The sequence below is a fragment of the Myotis daubentonii genome, chromosome 9 (assembly GCF_963259705.1).
Source record: "Myotis daubentonii chromosome 9, mMyoDau2.1, whole genome shotgun sequence".
Taxonomy (NCBI): Eukaryota; Metazoa; Chordata; class Mammalia; order Chiroptera; family Vespertilionidae; genus Myotis; species Myotis daubentonii.
Window position 1 is genome coordinate 83,135,991 of NC_081848.1, and position 21,496 is coordinate 83,157,486.

Consider the following 21,496-nt stretch of genomic DNA (forward strand, 5'->3'; position numbering starts at 1 on the left):
GGGCAGCGCCTGCTCTGGTCTCCCAGAGGGGAGACGCCCGGGTGCAGGGCGAGCCGAGGGGAAGGGGGAGCTACGGGTGTGGAATCCTGGGTGGCAGGGAGCCCAGGGCTCTGCCTGGGCATCTCTGTGTGTTGGGCCTGCCCGACTGTCAGCCTTTTTCTTGAGGTAGCTGCAACCACTCGGCACTCAGGAGACCCCACAGAATGCGGCCTCGCTGGGGGTTTTGAAAGCCGCCCTGAGCCTGCAGGGAAGGGGCAACTGGGGCAGACTGACCGCCTGTCGCGGGGGATTGGAACCCATCAGCTGCTTCCCCCTCCACCCCGCGGGCCCCCCAGTGCCAGCACCCTCCTCCAGGGGCTCTGTGCATCCCCTTGTCTCACGTCTGCAGTCACCCCTTCTCTCCCCAGCACCCCACCTCTATCCTGGTGTTTCCTTTCCGCAAGTAACTATGCACACGCCTCTCCCTTTAAGCCCCCCACCCCCAGGGGCTCCCACACACGTCCTCTCCGGAGATGTCCTTTCTACCCCCGGGTGGTTCAGGCTGAAATGTCCGCATCACCCTGGACCCCTCGCATTCCTTTCCGCCTGACATTCAGGCCGTTAGCGCCTCCCATCGGCTCCTCTTCTGAGTCTGGTCACATCTCCCATCCCCACCACCACTGCCCAGCCCCGGGCTCGCCCTCTCTGTCTGGACCGCGACCGGTTTCCTAACTGGTCACCCTCTGGTCTCCTCCCAGCGCAGCCACACGAGTCGGACAGGGTCCTTCCTCACTCACGACCCCCTCGCCCCGCCTCCTCCAGGAGAAGCGCAGGTGCTGCAAAGGCCTGCCGCTCTCCTGACCCGTCTCCTTGCTGTTCCCCCTCGGGCCTCTGCGTCTGCGGCGAACTATGCCCGGAATGTTCTTCCCTCGACAAGCCCTTCGCCCTCATGGTCACTTCACCGGAGGCCTTCGCTGACCCCTGACGTAGAGGAGCAAGCCCGCGGCCCCTGACCTCAGGCACGTCCGTCCTTCTACCCGTTGACTTATCGCTCTGACAGCTGATCCCCGCTTTGTTCTCTTCCTTCTTCCTCCCTGCAGCGTAAGCCTCAGCACGTCAGGGCCTTGGCGTGGTTTCCTGGCAGGGCCAGGAAGTAGGTGCTCAGTTAGTCCCTGTGAATGAGTGAACGGGCGGGGGGTGCTGGGAGGCTCCTCTGCCTCCGCCTGCTGTGTAGAGGCACGAGGCCCAGCACCCCCTTTCCGGCTCAGGGCGGCTCCCGAACGAAGGGAAATGGCGGGTCAGTGTTGGCGGCTCCCGTTAGCCTCCGAGATGCCTGCAAACGCCCCGATTGCTGCAAGGACTTACCCTAAACTCAGCAGCCCTTCTAAGGGGCGTGCCGGGCGCCCCGTTCCTCCGACCGGCTCTGTGGGTGTCTCCGCAGGGGCTCAGGGAGTCTACACGGTTCACACTTTTGTTTTCACATTTCGGTGACAATCCAAGGACAAAAAAGAAAGGAAACTAAATTAATTCTTGGTGTTTTGCTGGCTGCCGTACAGCCAGGTGCCACCCAAGTGGTGCCAGCGTGCTGTTTGCATTATGGGTGTGGCATTCTTTTTATTCCCCAAATATTTTTACTTTTATTGATTTCAGAGAGGAAGGAGAGGGAGAGAGAGAGATAGAAACATCAATGATGGGAGAGAAGCACCGATCGGCTGCCTCCTGCACGCCCCACACTGGGGATCGAGCCCGTAACCCGGGCCTGTGCCCTTGACCGGAATGGAACCCGGGACCCTTCAGTCCGCAGGCCGACGCTCCATCCACTGAGCCAGACCAGCTAGGGCTGTATGGCATTCTTGGTTCCCGTGGGCAGCTGAAGCGATGGCCTTTCACTCTTGTTGTTTAAGCTGGGGTCTCTGGCCCTCGCCCGTTTAAACTGGGCCAGCAAGTGCATGAAATGGTTATTATGAGCCGCAAGTAAAAGCTTCACAGAAGTCAGGCACCTAGCCCAGAAGTGCCCGTCAGAGCTGGGACTTGAACCCAGGTGGGGGCACACCTTGCTGTGTCCATCCTTAGCTCGGGCACCTCGCAGCCAGGAGGCCCCGGCATCAGGCACAGACCGGTTAGCGTGCGGCTCTGCGCCCTCCTCCGACTCTCCAGCGCTGCGCTGCGCTGTGCGCGGGGCGAGGGGGACTCGCACCTCCCTGGCTGAAGAGTCCGCTCTCTCCCCGTGGTGAGCTCCTGGCTTCTTCATCGCGAGGTGACTCACCATCCGCACGGGTTTATTTCCGGGCTCTCCGTTCCCTTCTCCACTGAGGCGCGCGTCCGTTTTTATGCGGGTGCCATGCCGTTTTGGGTGCCATAGCCTCATGACGGAATTTGCAGCCGGGAAGTGCGATGCCTCCAGCCGTGTTCTGTCTTTGGGTTGCTGTGGCCCTTTGGGGTGTTCTGGGGTTCCATGCGAATTTGGTGATCGATCTGTTTCTGGGAAGAACGCCCTTGGGGGCCTGATGGGGTTTGCGCTGAGCTTGTGGAGTGCTGTGGCTGGTGTCGCTGACCATCAGACTCGCAGCGTGCCCTGGCCGCGTGTCTTTGCTCTGGCCGGGTGAGTGCGCCGTGCGGGATTTCAGAGCTCGGTTCTGTTACCGTCCTCCGGTGCCACAAACCCGGAGAAACGAGAAACGGAGACCTGGGGGCGGCGAGTATCGCGTGACATCTGTGTTGTTTGGAGCCATGACTGACGAATCCATGAGCCTCAGGGTCTGGGTGGGAGACCTGAAGGCCTGCCCAGCCTCAGGGACTCAGCCCACCGGATACGAGCCCGTCTTGGGCCCTGGCCTTGGGGGGTGTCCTGTAACTCGGGGGCTGTTCAGTTTCAGGAGGAGCAGATGCCGGCTGAGGTCCCTGCCTCTGATCAGGCCCCCCCCCAGACAGCGCTACTCAATGTGAAAACCAGGTCTTTCCAAGGCCGGCTTTGTGGTTTTCAAATGCATGGATGGCGGAGTGCCAGGACCCTTCCCGGGCATTTTCGTGGGTTAATGTCTCTTGTAACTTGTCCCCGCCTTGTCCCTGCCAGGTTTCTTAGGGGCGTAGTGCTCCCGGGAGGGACGAGGCGTGTTTTCCGTTCACGAATAAGCCATTGCTGATTGATGTTCAGAGAGCACTGAAGAGGGTGGGGACGGGGAGGCAATTGTACAAATGAAAATAAGGACTGACCCCGATCAAGCCTCCTCTATGCGTCAGGCACAGCACACACACGTTCTGTGACTTAACTCAGTGACGCCTCGTGATGACCTGGGAAGCCGGGGAAATCACATCCCCGTTTTACGGCGGAGGAAAATGCAGGTGAAGAAATTTGCCCGCAGTCACAGAGAGCTGACAAGGGCAAAGCCAGGACCGGAATCCCGGCCGGCTGGCTCTGCGCCCTTCCCAGGGCGTCCGTGGAGGCTTGGTGGTGACACTTGAGCTGAGCCTTGAAGAATGAGACGCCCTACAGCATGAGGACGGTCTGCTCGGTGGCCCAGCGGGGGAGTGGGCATGGCGGACGCCGGCAGGGAAGATGGCATTGACGTCTCGTGCGGAGAGGAGGCACCGGCGGGCAGCGGGAAGGTGGTGGGGCAGGAGGGTGGGGACAGACAGTGAAAGGTCTTAGCATCTAGGCAGAGGGGTCAGCCTGCACCTGGAAGGTCATCGCCTTGGACAGGCCATCCTGACCTCACCGTAACTTAGTCACTTCTCTAAAGACCCGTCGTCAGATGCGCTCACACTAGGAGGTTCTGGAGCTGGCCCTTCTCCGTGTGAATTTGGGGGCGGGGTGTGGGGGGCACGCAATTCGGCCCATAACACCTTCCTTCTCCCCCAAGTGACCTCACGGTGACAGGTCAGCTGGCTGCTCGCGGGGCGGCCCCTGAGCGCTCTGGGAGGAGGAGCGCGTTGGTTCCCGAGGCCTGGCTCTGCTGCCCGGCTGGCCTGGCTGCGCAAGGAGTCCCTCTGTGCCGCACCCCACGGGGTCAGACCGGAACGCAGCAAATCCAGTGGGACCCACCCCCCTTTTTTACTGCTTGTAGAATTCCTTGCATAGCAGAGCCAGGAAGGAAGGCTCTGTCCGGGGACAGAGGTCAGGGCTGCGCGTTCAGGGCCCCCGAGAGGGGTCAGGTCTCCTCTGCGAACCCCACGCTGGCTGGTACCTAGCATCACCTCTGTCACCATCAGCGACTGCTTTCCCCCTTAAGCGTCATTTTCTCCCGCCCCCGAAGCGTTAGCCACCGAGGGGAACGGAGGACAGCTGGCCCCTGGGTCCAGCCTGCTCCCCCCCGTGGGCACAGGCAGGGGGAGCCGGGTCTGGGCTAGGCCTCCCAAGTCCTCCCTGTCTTGCTGGACGTGAGGGGAGAGGGGGTGAGGCCCTTCAGTGCAGAGCCAAGCCCGGGGGGCACCTGCGTCTTCCCTTCCTCGACCCGGGGACTCGCGCTCGCTCCCTGGCACGGCCAAGCTTGCCATCCTTTCTACTGGAGTGGAAAGCCGCTGAGACGGGACTATTCCCTAAAGCCACGTTGGAACACTTTCAAGAATAATTTCACTCCAAACAGGGAAAAGGCCAGGGTTGCACACAGGGCTGATCACCCACTTGGAGAGCTGGTTCCAGAAAGTGCACAGCACAGCGAGGAGGGGAGGGGTGTTGGCGGGGGGGGGGGGCGGGGGGGGTGGAGGCCAGGTGTCCTCCTCTGTGCAGGCATGGCCGGCCGGCCGCTGAGGGAGACACCCCAAGAAAAGGGTCGGGAGCAGCCGGGCGGCCTTCCAACCCTCCTGGTACCGAGACAAGAATGTGGGCCTCCCCGGCCATTCAGGGCATCTATGCAGCCACCGCCTTACAGACCTCCAGCCACTCGCGCAATCGATCTCCTTGAGACAACAAAGCTACTAAACACGCGTCCGGCGATCTGATCGCAGTGAGCGCCAAGCGGGCGCTTTGTAATCTAACTGCGGACTTAGTGAGGCGCGTGTGCCGGCCCCGGAGGTACCGTCTGAGTGCTTTTTGTGCTGGGCGTACCGCTCCTCTTTTCTGGGGGGAAAAAAGTTTTTAAATTGGTTTTAGAGGGAGGAAGGGAGAGGGAGAGAGAGACAGACGCATCAATGACGAGAATCACTGCTCGGCTGCCTCCTGCTCCCCCACATGGGCATGGAGCCCGCACCCGGGCAGGTGCCCTGACGGGGAACCCATCCGGACCCCCTGGCTCATGGATGGTCGCTCAGCCACACCGGTCGGACGGGCATGTTCCTCTTTTGTAAACATGGCAGGTGGTTAATGCGGGAAAAGGAAAAGGGGGCGGGAAGGAGACTCGCGCCTTCCCGTCAGGGCGCTCCTGAGGTCTAGAAAATGGTTACACCCGCCAGCAGGCCCAGCAGATAACTCCGTGCTGGGCTCCTGCTGGGCTACCCCCGCCCCCCGCCCCCTCCAGCTATGGAGAATGGAATGTGTGTGTGTGCTGATCACGCCGCCTGGGCCCTGGGCGAGGCGGTGGGAGGGGAGGCCCCCCAGGAGCCACAGGCGGCGGTGGGCGGGCGAGCCGATAAGGAGCACGGGCGCTTTGTTCTTCAGGGAACATTCCGGGAGCAGAGGCAGCTGGAGGAGATGATGCGGGGCCTCGGGAGGCCGAGGCTCTGAGAGAACCATCTGCCCAGGCTTCCCGTTAACGCTGGTGGGCACCCCCAGCCCCACCACCCTTCCTGCTCCTTCTCAAAAGCACCGAGGCCCCCGGGCCTTTGCACGTGCCATTCCTTTGGCCGGGAATGGCCTGCCCCCCCCCTCCCCCCTCCCCCCTCCCCCCTCCCCGGGCCATTATCCTTCAGGATTTGGTGCAACCCTCCCGCCGCCCAAGAAAGCCTTGACCCTCCACTGAGTTGGGATCTCCTTTTAGTTTTTATACTTTTTAAAAGAGAGAGTGGAAGGGAGGGAGGGACAGAGAGAGAAGCATCAGTGTGAGAGATACGCTGATTGGGTGCCTCCCTCACGAGCCCTGACCAGGGCCAGGGATGGAGCCGGTCACCGAGGCACCTGCCCTTGACCGGAATCGAATCCGAGACCTTTCAGGTGGTGTGCGGACGCTCTGTCCGCGGAGCCAAACCGGCTAGGTCTCCCCTTTTATTTTAATCCCTTACCTGAGGATATGGGTTTGTGTGTGTGTGTGTGTGTGTGTGTGTGTGTTTAAGAGAGAGAGGAAGGGGGAGAGAGAGAGAGAAAGAGAGAAAGATCTATCGGGTGCCTCCCGTACATGCGCACCTGGGGGTGGAACCCGAAACCTTTCGGTGTGTGGACGACCCTCCAACCAACTGAGCCGCCTGCCCCCCCTCCGTCCAGGGGGGGAGGGACCCCTACCAAGTTCCCGATGTTCCTGGGACTTCGCCTCTGAGCTCTGCCTCCCCCTGGCCAGGTGGCGCCCAGCCCCTCAGAGGCCGGAGCCTCCTGCGTCTGCAGGCTCCAGGTGCGGGGCTCACCCTGCGGGGCCACGGGGCCTGGGGCTGCCCAGCGCTGTTTGTGGCGGACGGAAGGATGGAAGGACGGAAGGACGGAAGGACGGAAGGACGGAAGGCCCTTTCGCTGAGCAGCTACCACCCGCACTGTCTGTTCCTCATGCTGTGTCACCCGCGCGAGGGGCAGGTACTGTGCGAGGAGGAGCCGTGTCTGTCCAGGGGAGGACGCGGGACTGGGCGAGGCTCCACGGCCGAGAGGCAGTAGCGCCCGGTCCTCACGCCGGAGCCTAAGAGCCATGGCGGGGACGGGGGTGGGGGTAGGGGGGGGCGGAGGGGGTAGGGGGGGTGCCCCTGCACTGCTCCCAGGGTTTCGATTTTGTCGCAGTGTTATTAGTGTTATTTCAATATACAGTGGGGCCTTGACTTATGAGTTTAATTCGTTCTGAGACCGAGCTCGTTAACTCAAATTACTCTATCAACTCAATGCAAAAAATCGGCCGAGAGACAGCTGGTATCACAAAAAACTCGCTAGTGGGGACACTCGTAAGTCAAGGCCCCACTGTATTTTTATTGACTTCAGAGAGGAAGGGAGAGGGAGAGAGGAGAGAAACATCCATGATGAGAGAGGATCATGGATCGGCTGCCTCCTGCACGCCCCCTACTGGGGAGGGAGCCCACAACCTGGGCATGTGCTCTTGACCGGCATCGAACCCAGGACCTTTCAGTCCACAGGCTGACGCTCCATCCACTGAGCCACACCAGCGAGGGCTAGTGTATTTTTATTGATTTCAGAGAGGAAGGGAGAGGGAGAAAATCACGGATGGCTGCCTCCTGCACGCCCCCTACTGGGGATGGAGCCCGCAACCCGGGCGTGTGCCCTGACCAGGAACCCAGCCATGACCTCCTGGTTCCTAGGTCAACGCTCAACCACTGAGCCACACCAGGGCGGCGCATTGCTTTTCCTTGTGATAGAATATACATGATAGGAAACCTGCCAGCTTAGCCACGTTCGGTGCCCATTTCCGTGGCATTCAGCACAGTCACGTTGTTGTACAACCTCAGCACCGCCCTCTCCGGGACTTTGCCATCTTCCCAAACCGAACCTCTGTCCCCCTTAAACACTAACCCCCTCCCTGCCCCGGCACCGCCGTGCTCTGTTCTGTCTCTGAATGTGGCTCCTCCAGCCCCTCCTCCCAGTGGGACTCTGTAGTGTGTGCTTTTGTGTCTGGCCAATCTCACTGTCACAGCATTTTAAACAAGGGCCCCTGGCAAGCCTGCGGGAGGGGCCTGGGCCACTGCGGGAGATTCCAGGAGGGGGACGGGGGAGGGAGGAGGGGGAGGGAAACGCCGTCCTGGCCCTGGCTCAGGCTTTTTTTTTTTAATCCTCACCTGAGGATATTTTTCCATTGAGTTTTAGAGAGTGAAGGGGGGTGGGGGGAGGAGAGAGAGAAACTTTGATGTGAGAGAGACACATCAATTGGCTGCCTCCTGCATACATGTGGACCAGGGCTGGGATGGAGCCTGCAACCCAGGCACATGCCCTTGGCTAGGATTCGAACCTGGGACCCTTCAGTCTGTGGGCCAACGCTCTATCCACTGAGCCAAGCCGGCTGGGGCCTGGCTCGGGCTTTGAGGGCTGAGCTGACATGGATGGGGGGCTGGGGGAGTCGGGGAGCCGTGGGGCTGAGGCAGGAGGGGCAGGTGAGGGGGATGGTGACAGAGGCGCCAGGTGGGCCATGGCTGGTTTTGGCAAGTACTGCTCAGGGGGGTGGGTCAAGGCTAAGGGCTCAAGCGGGAGGGCGTGGAGGGACAGTGTGTGCACTGGTCAGCTTAGGGCATGTCTGTCCAGGAGCCGTGGTTCCCAGGCCAAGATGGGGAGCAGACAAGGGAAAGCAGAGAAGGAGGGAGCCAGGCATGAGGGGGCTTGGGGGCCACAAGGGTGAGAAAAGTCAGAGTGGGCGTCGGCCCCAGTGGGGGCGCCCAGGAGGAGCGGGGCCCAGGAGGAGGTGCCATGCTGTCCAGGGCAGGCAGCCATCAGCTGCCTGAGGCAGTGGCTGGTGTGAGGGCAGGGGCCATGGTGAGGCCCTCAGGAGGCTCTGCAGGCGACGGGGGGGAGGGGGGAAAGCGTAGGGGTGTGGGGGGGCCGTCCACGGGGGAGACGCTGAGGTGGGAATCATGGCAGACCTTTCGTGGGAGCAGATGGGGTCAGTTTCAGGAACTTCAGAATAACAGTGTGTGTGTGTGTGTGTGTGTGTATGAGTGTGTGAGAGTGTGTGAGTGTGTGTGAGTGTGTGAGTGTGTGTGTGTTTGAGTGTGTGTGTGTGCGTGTGTTTGTGTGTGAATGTGAGTGTGTGTGTGTGTGTGTGTGTGTGAGTGTGTGTGTGTGTGTGAGTGTGTATTTAAGGGGGTAGGTTGTGGAGGAGGCTGGGACCCCGTCATCTGCGTCAGAGGAAAGACTCAATGACATCCACATTATCGCTGTCAAAATGGCCCCGACCTGCAGTGCGGACTCGGGTGGCTGGGCACATGTGAGTGTGCACATTGCACTCCATTGGCGTTGCACATCTATGTATATAAAAAGCCAGTGCCTGTGACAACCAGGACGACCAAACGACCGGTCACCATGAGGTGCATTGAGCACCTCTCGGTCCCTCCCCTGCGGCCCACAGGCTCCGATCGCAGCAAGGCGAGTGGCGGGTGAGCGGGTGGGCGGGGCTGCGAGCATGGTGGGGCAGCGGACGGGTGGGCGGGCTACTGTGTGCGATTTCACGCGCTGGGCCTCTAATTCATGAATGAAAGTGTCGTCTCCTCCAACCTAAACTGCAGGTTTCCTGTCTGTGTCGGAAAGTTAGAGTGTGCTGCTCTGCACCTTTGTGAGGCCCCCTCCTCGCCCCTACCCCGTGGATGGAGCTGGATCTGACCTCAGGCTCTCAGCCTCCGGGGCTGAGATAGGTTTCTACGGTTCAAGCCTCGCAGGCGATGGCATTTCTTTTAATTTTTATTGATTTCAGAGAGGAAGGGAGAGGGGGAGAGAGAGATAGAAACATCAATGATGAGAGAATCATGGTTCAGCTGCCTGCTGCATGCCCCCTACTGGGCATTGAGCCTGCAACCAGGGCATGTGACCTGACTGGGAATCGAACCCATGACCTGTTGGTTCCTGGGTCGATGCTCAACCGCTGAACTGCACCGGCCGGGCAAGATGGGACGCCCTTTGACCTTGCCGCGGTTGACCCCGGGTGGAGGAGGCACCTGGGCCGAACAGCAGGCGGGCGAGGCCCGGAGGACGCGCAGCAGCCCGGCATCTGGTGTCAGCTGTTCATTCTATTGAAATCCACCAGCTGGGTGGGCGTGGGGCTTGGTGCGCGAGCCGGCTCTTTGGAAGTTCTGTTGATTCCCTGAGAGAATAAAGAGATGAGAGACGGGGTTGGGCGGGAGACGAGGATCTGATGTAGACGGCCTTTCACAAGACTGCGGGCCCTGCCCTCCCGGGAGGCCCACCCATGGGACCTTTCATCGCACGCAAGCGCATTGTGTGGCTGCGGGCCAGAGCGTTCGGATGGGCAGCGGCGTGTACACCGCGCTGTGTTTGTGGGTCCGGCAGCCAGCACCAGGGCTCCGTAAAGCCAGCGATTCGGGGTTAGGACCCGGCCCTCAGACCTGGAGCGCCCCTGCTGCCCCCGGGCCGTCCACGTGTGAACTCAGGTGGTTCCACACGTCAGCTTCTCTGTCCCTAACCTCTGTCTCTCTCTGGAACCACCTGTAGCTTTGCCTGTACCCGTCACACCTGGGGCACCCCTCAACCACAGCTCCTGCTGGAGTCTGGTTATGGGACTATAATCCCAATAGAAGGGCTATGACTCATACCCCGACCCCCCAGTGGAAGAAGGTGCTGGGGGGCAGGGGCCATGTGCCGCTTCCTATCTTTGAGGCCTCGGCAACGGCACCGGCACCGGGTCTGACCCGAGATCAGGCCCCGGGAAGCGTTTGTTGAGTCGAATTGAACTTCAGAGGAGTGAACCGTAAGCCAGGATCTCACGGGGAGAATGGCAGATTCGGGCCACTGCGTGCGGATGGAAGGAAGGCGCTGTTGCCGGTTTTCGCTGGGAACTGCCTGAGACCGTCTCTGTCTCTCATTTTCCAAACCAGTGACCGCTGCTGACATTCTTTCCTCCGTGTCAGAAGGCTTGAGCGTTTCAAGACGAATTCTTGGCATGCTGGGCGAGCCACGGTGGAGACGAGAGGTGGAAGGTGTTTATTGCACGTGCTTTCTGATGAGGTCACTGCGAAAGTCTGGCCGTGGAATATGTGTTTTCCCTTAAAGAAGCGCAACCACATTGCTTTCAGGGGTGTCCCGTAAAGGCATTGAGCTGGGCTGCACGGAGGGGCCAGGCTTTGCCTGACCACCAAGTAAAGCAGGTCTTTTATTTTTATTTATTTATTTATTAGAGGCCCGGTGCATGGAATTCATGCATGGGTAGGGTCCCTAGGCCTGGCTGGCAGTTTGGGCCGATTTGTGTAGTGACAGGCGAGGTGATCGGGCTGGGGGTGGGGGGGGGGCCCACTTGCACCTGCCTTGGCTGGCCTGGGGCCAGTGGGCAGCTCCTGCACTGAGCGTCTGCCCCCTGGTGGTCAGTGTGTGTCATAGCGACCCGTTGTTCCACTGTTTGGTCGATTTGCATATTAGGCTTTTATTATATAGGATAATTGATTTCAGAGAGGAAGGAAGTGGGAGAGAGAGAGATAGAAACATCAATGATGAGAGAGAATCATGGATTGGCTGCCTCCTGCATCCCTCCCCCTCACCCCCCACCCACCGGGGACTGAGCCTGCAATCTGGGGAGGCGCCCTGACCGGGAATCGAGCTGTGACCTCCTGGTTCATAAGTTGAGGCTCAACCACTGGGCCACGCCGGCCAGGCTGTCCAAACCCTTTGTGACCACATCACCTTCCTTCCACCTCCTGCACGGACACCTCCGTGGCTTGCTTGCACCGAGCACGTCTTTGCAACTAGCAATTGCAGTGATGGGCACAGCAACAGTTTAACCCTAATGGGAAGAGAAAGCCATTGGCAGCGTGATGCTGCTGATCTCCCTGTCGGAGGAGTTCAGCCGGATCGCCAAGTTTCACTCATTCTGCCCATCCTCGTGGCAGGTGGTAGAGAACAGATGTTTAATCAGAGTAGGCGGTCCAAGAACAGCAAAGCAGCCCGGCCGGTGTGGCTCAGTGGTTGAGCGTCGACCTAGGAACCAGGAGGTCAGGGTTTGATTCCCGGTCAGGGCACATGCCCGGGTTGCAGGCTCGATCCCCAGGGTGGAGTGTGCAGGAGGCAGCCGATCAATATTCTCTCTCATCACTGGTGTGTCCATCTCTCTCCCCCTTCCTCTCTGAGATCAATGAAAATATATAAAAACAACAGCACAAGAAAACCCAGCAAAGCATGTGGACTTGGAGTGAGAAGACCTTAGTTCAAGTCATCCACCTTTGAAGCTCACCTCACCTGTAAGCCTTAGTTTGGTCATAAAAATGTGGCTAAACCTGCTGGGGTGGCTGGTCAGGATCCACGGGATCTGCGGACGAAAGCGCGGTGTGAAGGGGGCGGTCGCTGTGATTGTTGGCAGCACGGCTCTGGCTCTGGGATCTTCTGAGGTTCCCAGCCCTGCGCCTTAACAACGGACAGAAACTGCTGAGCCACCGGGCGTGGCAGCTGGGCTCCCCACCTGTGACCCTGTGACCGGGAGGCTGAGGCGCTGGGCTAGAGACCAGAGATGAAGTGCCAGGGAGGGCGGATTGCGGGGACTGTGGGAAGAGAGGCAAAGCTCTGAATGCAAGACACTGAGGTCAGAGCAGATCCAGGGCTGGGCCGCGGGGGGAATGTCCTTGCGCCTGTTTTGGGAAGGGGGAGGGGGAAAGGCCATTTTAGGGAGAATTCTATGTGAAAGTTTCAGTGTCTATCACTCCAAGACTCCTCCTGCAGCTATTCAGGAAATTCTACTCTAAAGTGACTCACTCGTTCCCCGAGGGGCCGGCCGCGCCAGGGCCCGCCAGCGGACCGACTGAAGGAGGAGCCCGTTGGTCATGGGCTGGACCGTGGAGGACGCAAAATACCTTTTAGGAATCCGTCCTCAGTCCTCAGACGTTGTCCTCCCTCCCGATGGAGTGTGACAGGCTCCTGGTCTCACAGTTGGTAAAGGGCGGCGTGGAATCCAGTTCCGCCAGGACACAGACCTCGGGGTCCCTGTGTCCAAGCTCAGGGCGGGGGCCCCCTGCTCTTTGCTCACGACCCAGAAAAACATTGATGTGAGAGAAACACATTGGTGCCTCCTGCACGAGCCACGACCAGGGCCCGGGCTGGGGAGGAGCCTGCAACCGAGGTTCGTGCCCTTGACTGGAATCGAACCCGGGACCCTTCAGTCCACAGGCCGACACTCTATCCACTGAGCCAACCGGCCAGGGTGCAAAAACTAAATTATTTTCAATTATTCTATACAACTCAATTATGTTTAAAGTGAAAAGTGCAGGTCATGTCCCTGCCCCTGAGAGCCCCCACGTGGCCTGGTGGGCAGGCTCCCCAGGCCGAGCGTCTGGGACCCAGGTCTCCAGTTCCAGCTGCGGAGCCCCGGTCCCCCCTTTCTGCGGACACTGTCCCCAGGTCAGGGCACAGACACAGCATCTGCAGAGTTGCTGGCAGTGCCGCTTCCGTAGCCCCTGTGACCTGCAGGAGGTCCTGTCTGTAGCCCAGGAAATATATTTGACCTCCGCGGGCCTCAGTTTCCCCCTCTGTAAGATGCAGGGTTTGGACCCCCTGGTCCCTCAGGCACTCGTTTGCCCTGACCCGTCCGTGAGCCTCGCCACCTCCTCCCTGCAGTGACTATTTCTGGTTTCGTTTTCTGCTCTTGTCAGTTTTGCTCAGCAGAGGGGCTTGCCCAGAGGGGTGAGGTCAGGACAGCCGGGGTCACCTTGGGGCTGGCTAGCCCTGTGACCCGGCCAGTCTCCTGGCCCTTTGGGGCCTTAATTTTCTCAGCTGAGAAGTGAGGGGCCAGGCCTGTTTGATCTCCAGGACACTTCCTGGTTTGATACCCTGTGATTCTCACTATCTCCTTCCTCCCCAGAGTGACCCCCCTGACCCGGAGGGAGCAAGTCAGCTCAGGGCGGGCACAGGGTGGGTGGCGAGAGTAGGTTTTGGGGGGCAGCCTGGGGAGGCTGGACTCGCTTCCAGAGCCCTGAGTCAGTTCCTGTGGCTGCCTTCGTGTTGTGCTGGCAGCGTTGTGAAATCCCAGAAGCGCGCCCACGCCCACTTCAAGCCAAGTGCCTTCGTGGTGCATGCCAGCTCCATCCGACACCACAGGAGCCCCTCGGGGAACATCGCTCTGCCCGTGAGCCCGGAGCCCTGCTCCCTGTTCTGTGCGGGTTGGGAGGGGCTGGGACAGCCGACCGCCCCGGCTTGTTCTGGGCTCTCCCCGTCTTAGCGCTGGAGCCCCAAGTCCCAGGCAACCCCCCAGGCCCCACCAGATGGCTGGCTCCCCTACCGATGTTTCTCGCCAGGGCCTGGCCGACTTCCCTAGCGGGACGGTCATGGTTAAAGGAAGGAGCCGGCAGGTCAGGTCAGGGAACCTCATTCACCTGGGTGCCTGACATGCCCATCGCCGGCCCCTCCCTGGAGAGCCTGGCTGAGTAGAACTGGAGTGGGGACTGGGAATTTGCAGTGAATGAAGGCCCCCAGGTGAGTGTGGGCAGGTGGCTCCGGGCCACACCTGGAGAGACACACTGTGCGCTGTGCGTGGGGCAGCGGGGGGAGCAGCCCCTGCGGGTGGCCCGGTGGGTGGCGCGGGCACGCAGAGCGTGCAGTGAAGGCTGAGCCTGGGAGACATCGTCCTGGCCACTGCTGTCCTCACTCACCCCCTCGGGCTCCGGAGCTCGGCTCTGTGAGCACAGGGTGCACTTGGCCTTCGTCGGGCCTGCAGGGCGGAGGGGCCGTTCCCTGCTGCCTACATCAGGCTCTTGTCTCAGAACCCCCTGCTCTTCCTGCTGCACCGAGTGGCCTCTGGCGGGGGGACCAAGAGGGACTGGGGGACATCTCTCAGGCCCTGCAGCGCTGACCTTTGGCCTGGGAGTTGGGGGGGCCGGGGAGGCAGCCCTGCACTTGTCCTTAAGGCAGCTGTCACTTCTGTCGCTGGCTGGCGAGCTAAGCCTTTTCCCAAGGTGACTCGCGGAACAAGGGTCCTTGAGGGCACTTGGCTCTGGGGTGACTCACAGAGGAGTGGGGCCTGGGAGGGGCTTGCTGGTTCATGGGACACAGCTGCGGAGCACAGGGTGGCAGGGGCCCTGGTGGGGGTGGGGGTGGGGGGGAGGCAGGGACAGCTCCGCAACCTTCAGACGAGCAGGGCCCCTGGGCGACATGGCCCACTGGCCTGGGGGCTCCACCGGCGGGAAGGGAGGCTGGAGTCAGTGAGCAGGAGAGGCGGGCACAGCAGTTTGGCTGCAGGTGACAGCACACCTGAGCGGTGGCGACACTGACAAGCGGGTCATCTTTCTCACGGTCGGGACGTTCCAAGCTCTGGTCAGTGTCTCGGGGGTCCTCTTGGCCTTCCTTCAGCCTCAGGCCTCCCCGCTGCCCCCTCACACGGCTGGTCAGTGGCAGGAAGCAGCGGCGTGGCCATTGCCTGCTGCTCCCCAGAGGGGGCAGGTCGCTTACCTGATGGCATAGAGCCGCGGGCCCGGCAGCCCCAGGCAGCAGGCGGAGGGCGCCCTGAGCCCAGCAGAGAAGACTGGGTTCCCGCCCAGGCCCAGGCCCACCGCTTACGTTCGAGCTGGGCTCCTGGGCATCCACGCGCGTGACCTCACCTGCAGGGGGTCGGGCTGGGGCAGCTCAGCTCCGCCCGCCTCTGCCCCCCGCTGGCCGCTGTGCTGCTCCCAGAGGGACTCACGGGGATGCCCCCCCCGCCCTGGGCAGCGTGACCCTGCTCAGGGACCCCTGCAGAGGACTGCGTGCTCCTCACCACCGCCTGGTCCCTCCTGCTGGCATCGTTCTCCCTGGTTTGGGGAAGGGTGGCCGGGGCCCAGCCGGAGGACGGGAGCCAGCCTGCTGCTCTGCTTGCTCAGATGGTAGCTATGGCGGCCGCGGGAAGCTCTGAGGCCATCCAGGAGCTGCGAGTCCCCCTTACAGCTGGTGTCTGCGCAGGTGGCGGAGAACGCCGCATCACGTTAAGATGAATCATAGCCCCAACAGGGAGAAAAAGTGCCTTTTTAAGGAAAAGTGCCTTTTTAAGAAAAAGTGCCTTTTTAAGAAAAAGTTCTGAGCCTGACAGTCCTGACCCGACGCTGGCGAGACTGGTACGCACTCCCTGCTCCCCCTCCAAGCTCCTTAATGTCCACCCTCATCTCCTGCCGTCTCTGGGGCGCATGTCCTGGAGTGGACACGTCTCCCCCTGGGCCACCCTCTCTCTCTGGCCGGCGAGGCGCGGGCACGGGGGGCGGGGGGGCTTTGACTTAAGTGGGGCTTCGTGCTGGTCTCCTGAACGCGTTGGGGCGGTTGATGTGTAAGAGGCGAGGAGAAGGGCCCTTTGGTGCCACCAAAGATGCCCAATCCAGTTGGCGGGCGGCCCGGCCTGGGGGCTGGGGGCTCAGTGAGTGAGTCTGTAAGAACGTGCCCAGGTCCTCAGGCGACAAGTACGGTGCGGGTCCGCTTGCGCCTGGTGGGAAGGAGCCTCAGGGGCGGCTGGGCCCTGGGTGAACCCGGGAGTGGCTGCAGAAAGGGCCCGGCCCAGGGAATCAATGGAGGTGAGGAGGCTGGGCCAGCCCTTCCCCGCGGCGGGCGGCCTGGACGGCGGCCGCAGCTGCTGGGTGGGGCGCCGTCCGCTGGGCCTCCTGCCGCCGCAGCGGGAGAAAGGAGCATCTGATATTCATCGTGTGGTTGTTTCCAATTTCCTTCTGCTTTCGAGATCCTCTTCTCGGAGAGAACAATGCCCGAACAAGGCCCGCTTCCTGGCGGGCGCCCGCCCAGCTGCGCGAGGCGGTGCCCAGGGGGACACGATCCCGGGCACATGGCTTTGATCCGTGTCCTCTGAGAATCGGGGGACAGCGGGACTCGGGGCCCTTCGAGTCCCAGCCTGTTGTGTGCGGGTCTATCCCAGGGCCTGGAGCAACCCCGCCCCCCCCCCCCCGCCACCGCCCCCCCGTTTCCTTTATGAGTATTATTATTGTTGTTGTTGAGTGTTATTTGTGAACGGCCCCTCTTAGCCAGGGCAGGGCCGTCCTTGGTGTGCCCCCAGGATCCTTCTGAGGCTGGGCGGGCGCAGGGGGGGATCTGGGGCCAGGAGGCCACTCCCTGCTGCGGCGCCCCCCGCGGGAGGGGACAGTGCTGGGTTGGTGAGCTCGAGGCCAGGCCGAGCCCAGCTCCCGGGGCGCCCGGGAGGGGCCGCAGCGGAGGACGCCAGCTGGGGCGGCGCCCAGGACAGGGGCCAGGGGACGGGCGGGGTTTCCTCGTTCCCTTCCCTCTTCGCACGTGGCCGGTACTTGTGGATTCCAGGAGGTCCACCGGCCTCGTGTCTCGTTCGTCGCCAGAGAGCAGAGCGAACCCCACGGCGAGCGGGTCCCGCGTGGAAATCGGCAGGCGGAGGCCGGAGGGCTTCGGGCTGTGGGCTTCCGGACTATCCGGTTTCCGTGAGAAAGGTGCGGGTTTTAGTGAGAAAACTGGCAGGTGGGAGTGAGAGGAGCCAGGGGGCGGCCCAGCCCTGAACAGGCGAACAGATAGATGAGACCAGGACCAGATAGATGAGGCCAGGCTTGTCACTCAAGTGCCGCCATCACGCTCTCTGCCACGCCCTTATACCACGTGTCTCATAGATCTCTTTACATGGATTTACTTTTAAGGCCTACATTTAATTAAAAAGACATCTTTATGTCACTACATGAATGAAACCTGGCATTTTTCTGACAAGCATTGAAGCAAGTTCCTTACCATTAAAATAGAGACAGTCATCAGGTCCCACTAAAATCTTTTTCTTAAAAATAGATTTTTATTGATGTCAGAGAGGAAGGGAGAGGGGGAGAGAGAGAAACATCAATGATGAGAATCACTGATCAGCTGCCTCCTGCACGCCCCCCACTGGGGATCGAGCCCGCACCCCGGGCCTGTGCCCCTGACCGGGAATCGAACTGTGACCTCCTGGTTCATAGGTTGATGCTCAATCCTGGAGCCGGCCGGGCCGTCCCACTGAAATCTCGACCACCACCCGGGGCTTTTTACACACAGGGGGGTCTGCACGCGTGTCTGATGGTGACGCTGGGGGAGCCGATGTTGGCGAGAAGTGAGGGGTGGGGGGTTTGTCCGACTGTGACCCCTCCCAGAGGCTCCGGGGGGAGCACCCTGCTGATGGCCAAGGGCTCCCATGCCGCGTCAGCACGTCCGATGGGGAGTGATGGCGCCTCATTCAGGGGGTGCTGGTGGTGGTGGGGGCTTGGGCATCTGTTTGTGGGGTGTTTAGAACACGTCTCATGCGTGATAAGCGCTCAACAGGGGTTAACACCCCCCCATATCTGGGGGCCTCTGGCTGCGGGCTCCCGGCCTCCTGTGGGGGTGGGTGTCCCGTGGCCTGCCGGCTCGGGGGACAGGCCGGGACAGACAGGCCCTGGCTCCCTCCTGCCCCCGGTCCCTGCTGCTCTCCCTCCTCGCTGAGCCGGGTGCGGCCAGGGGCATGGCCGGCCGTTCCCGCGTGATTATAGGATGGACCTCAGATGTGGTCACCGCATTAGTCATCCTGGAACACCCCATCGGCGGTGGCGGCTGCTCTGCGCCTGGTGGCCCCGGGGGGCTCCCAGGGAGGGCCACGCGTGCGCACGTGCTGGGGCTGGCGGGTGGGGGGCTGCTGCCCCCGACGGGCCGTGGTTCTGGGAGGCACGCACGGCTCGGGGAGCCGGGAGCCGGGAGCGGGGGACGCCATCCGGGTTCCTGGTGGCACTGGACGTTCTGCCTGGGGCCTGGGACTTGACTTCCTGTTTGGCCTGGCACTTGTGGGCGCCCCCCCCCCAACACACACACACACACACACACACACACACACACACACGGCCCTGACACATCCTCCCCCAGCCTCCCTCCCCCCGAGCTGTTTCCTCATCTGTAAAGTGAAATGAGGGGGTTGCACTAGATTGTATCTTGAGTCCCCGTCAACTTGAGAAAGCTATGACTCACCTCCAGCCCCCTCACTTTCCCTCCAGCCTCTGACCCACAGGAGAAGGGCAGGCAGGCAGGAGGCGCGGGAGGCTGTGCGTCCCCGTGTGGACCGGCCCTAAGCACACACTGTCCCCCGACAGCACACACTGTCCCCCACAGCACACACTGTCCCCCACAACACACTGTCCCCCACAGCACACACTGTCCCCCACAGAACACACCTTCCGCCCCACAGCACGCACTGGCTGGCGCACACACACACACACACACACACACACACACACTCACTCACTCACACACACACTGGCCCACAATGCCCGGTGCTGAGCTGAGCGTTCCTGCCTCAGGGGAGGTAGAAGGACTAAAAGATTTAAAAGGCAAATGCATGACAAAGGCCCTGCAGGTGAGAGATGGTTTGGCAAATGGTGACGGAAGGGAGAATTCAGGGAGCAAAGAAAATGCACCGGAAGCAAGCGGGTTGTTAAAGGCAGAGGAGGAAAGAAGTGGCCAGGACGGGAGGAAGTGTCTGCAAAGTGATCATAGCTGGGGTTGTCACGCGAAGCTGCCCGCCAGCCGAGAGCGCGAACCAGTGTGCGTGCACACGTGTCCGCATGTGTATGTATGTGCGTGCGCACGTGTATGTGCATGCATGTATGTGTGTATGCATGTGCGTGCGCGTGTATGCGCGGCCGTGTGTATGTGCGTGTGCGTGTGTGTATGTGTGTGCGTGTGTGTGTGCGCGTGGCGCTATCCCCCCTCTCCTTCCGGGTGCACTTTGGAGGATGTCCCCCCTCTTCAGGGCTCCTCTATGGGCTCAGCAGTGCCGCCGGGCAGCGGTGGGCCTGTGGGGCCACAGGGGCCTCGGATAACCGGCCGCTGGCCCGAGACGCAGGCGTCGCCATCACAGGAGCGCTGTCCTGAGTCCGTCGGGTGGTTTTCCTATGAGACGATGCTCCTCATTGGAATGGCCGTGAGTCGGGATGCCCAAGTCCAGAGGAAGGTGCCAGAAAAGCCAGCGTCCGAGAAACTGACCCGGCACAGGGAGCTGTGGGGTCAGACAGGCCCTGGCTCCCTTGAGCCGGCAGGCCACGGGACCCCACCCAGGAGGCCGGGAGCCCGCAGCCAGAGCCCCCTCAGATATGGGGGGTGTTAATGCCTGTTGAGCGCTTATCACGCATGAGACGTGTTCTAATGTGACGCCCGGCACAGGGAGCATCGTCCACAGCGTTGCGGTCTCGGTGGGTGGTGCGGGGGCGGGGACAGGACCTGGAAACACCGGGGATACTCGGTAAAGCCTATGACTGCCTAACCACTGCCCCGCACCCGCAACTAACACAGAACGACACGGAACGCCAGTCATAACTGGAAAATGCAATTAAAGAAGAAATGGACACAGACAGAATGTCTCAGGACCCTGGGGGCGGGCACGCCTTCTAAAACAAGACTAAAAGCACAACCCCCCCCAATAAACCAATACTTTGGGCTTCAGCAAAATCAGACGTGTCCCTTCCCCATGAGGAGGCAGGCTCAGCCTCGGCGACACTGTCTGCAGTAAATGCATCCGACAGGCCCTGCCGGCAGCTCGCGGCCCAGCGTCCTCCCGATGAGCCAGGGTTCCGAGTTTGATCCCCCATCAGGGCACAGCCAGCAACAACCAGTGAGCGCACACATAAGCGGAACAACAAATGGCTCTCTCCATCTCTCTCTCTCTCTCTCTCTCTCTCTCTCTCTCTCTCTCTCTCTCTCTCTCTCTCTCTCTCTCTCAAATAAACAAAAAAAGGAACAGGTTTAAAAAATACATATCTGACCGAGCATTCATTTCCAGAATCTACGCGAAAACCCCCAGGCCTCTGGCCCAGTAAACTCTGGGCAAAGACTTCACACTCGCAGACGAGCCTACCCAGGCGGCCACTGGACTCTGAGCAGGCGCCCAGCATCACGGCTCCTCAGGAAAATCCAGATGCAAGCGACGGGCGTACCCTGCAGGCCCACCGGAACCGCGACGCTGAAGTGCGACAGTGGCAACAGGACCCACTGGGACGATGGCACTGCTGGGGTGGGGGGTGGGGAGGGCGCAGCTGGGGGAAGGCGCTCGACAGATTCTGTTAAAGCGAGAGACAGGCTGACCCGGTGACCTAGCGAATCCACCCCAGGCCATGTACACGCTCAAGAGAGCAGCGCCCGTGCCCACGCACAGGTGGGTACCGGAATTTTCGAAGGGCTTGGCTCCGAACCTCAGACACCCCACAGTCCCATCAACAGAAGACTGAGAAGCCAACTGTGGCACGTTCGCCCCGCGGAGCGCCACCAAGGCCTCAGACGGCAGCCGCCCGATTCCAGTAACGCAGGTTCAGACAGAGGCCCAGGGAGAGTGTGATGGTGGACTCCGCGGGGTACGGGTGAGCGGTGCATGAGGGGACCTGTGTGCGTGGGGGGGGGGGGAGGTGCTAGAAATAGTCCTGATCTCGGCTGCGGAGGTGGTGACGTAGGTGCATTCATATGAAAATGATCATTGCCCGGCCAGTGTGGCTCAGTGGTTGAGCGTCGACCTATGAACCAGGAGGTCAGGGTTTGAATCCTGGCCAGGGCACGTGCTGGGGTTGCGGGCTCGATCCCCAGTGTGGGGCGTGCAGGAGGCAGCTGGTCCATAATTGTCTCTCATCATTGATGTTTCTCTCTCTCTCCCTCCCTCTCCCTTCTTCTCTGAAATCAATACAAAATATTTTAAAAACATAAAAAAAGAAGTGCCCAGCTCAGTGCCTGGGCACGGCAAGTGCTCGGGGAAGGGTGGTGTCGAAATGTCAAAGCTTCCGCGTCACTGAGCCCAGCGCTGCTGGCGTCGGAGGGCGGCTGGGCAGCTTTCTCCGCCGCTGCGAG

The 21,496-nt window shown here is 61.1% G+C and overlaps 1 protein-coding gene across 1 annotated transcript in view; it reads left to right on the forward strand.

Annotated features, from left to right (window-relative positions):
- Positions 1-21,496, forward strand: part of MTA2 (metastasis associated 1 family member 2) — a 109,709-nt gene that overhangs the window by 87,064 nt on the left and 1,149 nt on the right. The window contains exon 15 of the transcript XR_009454518.1: positions 13,774-14,167. The gene's annotated coding sequence lies outside the window, so the exon portion shown is untranslated. The remainder of the gene's footprint in view (positions 1-13,773; positions 14,168-21,496) is intronic.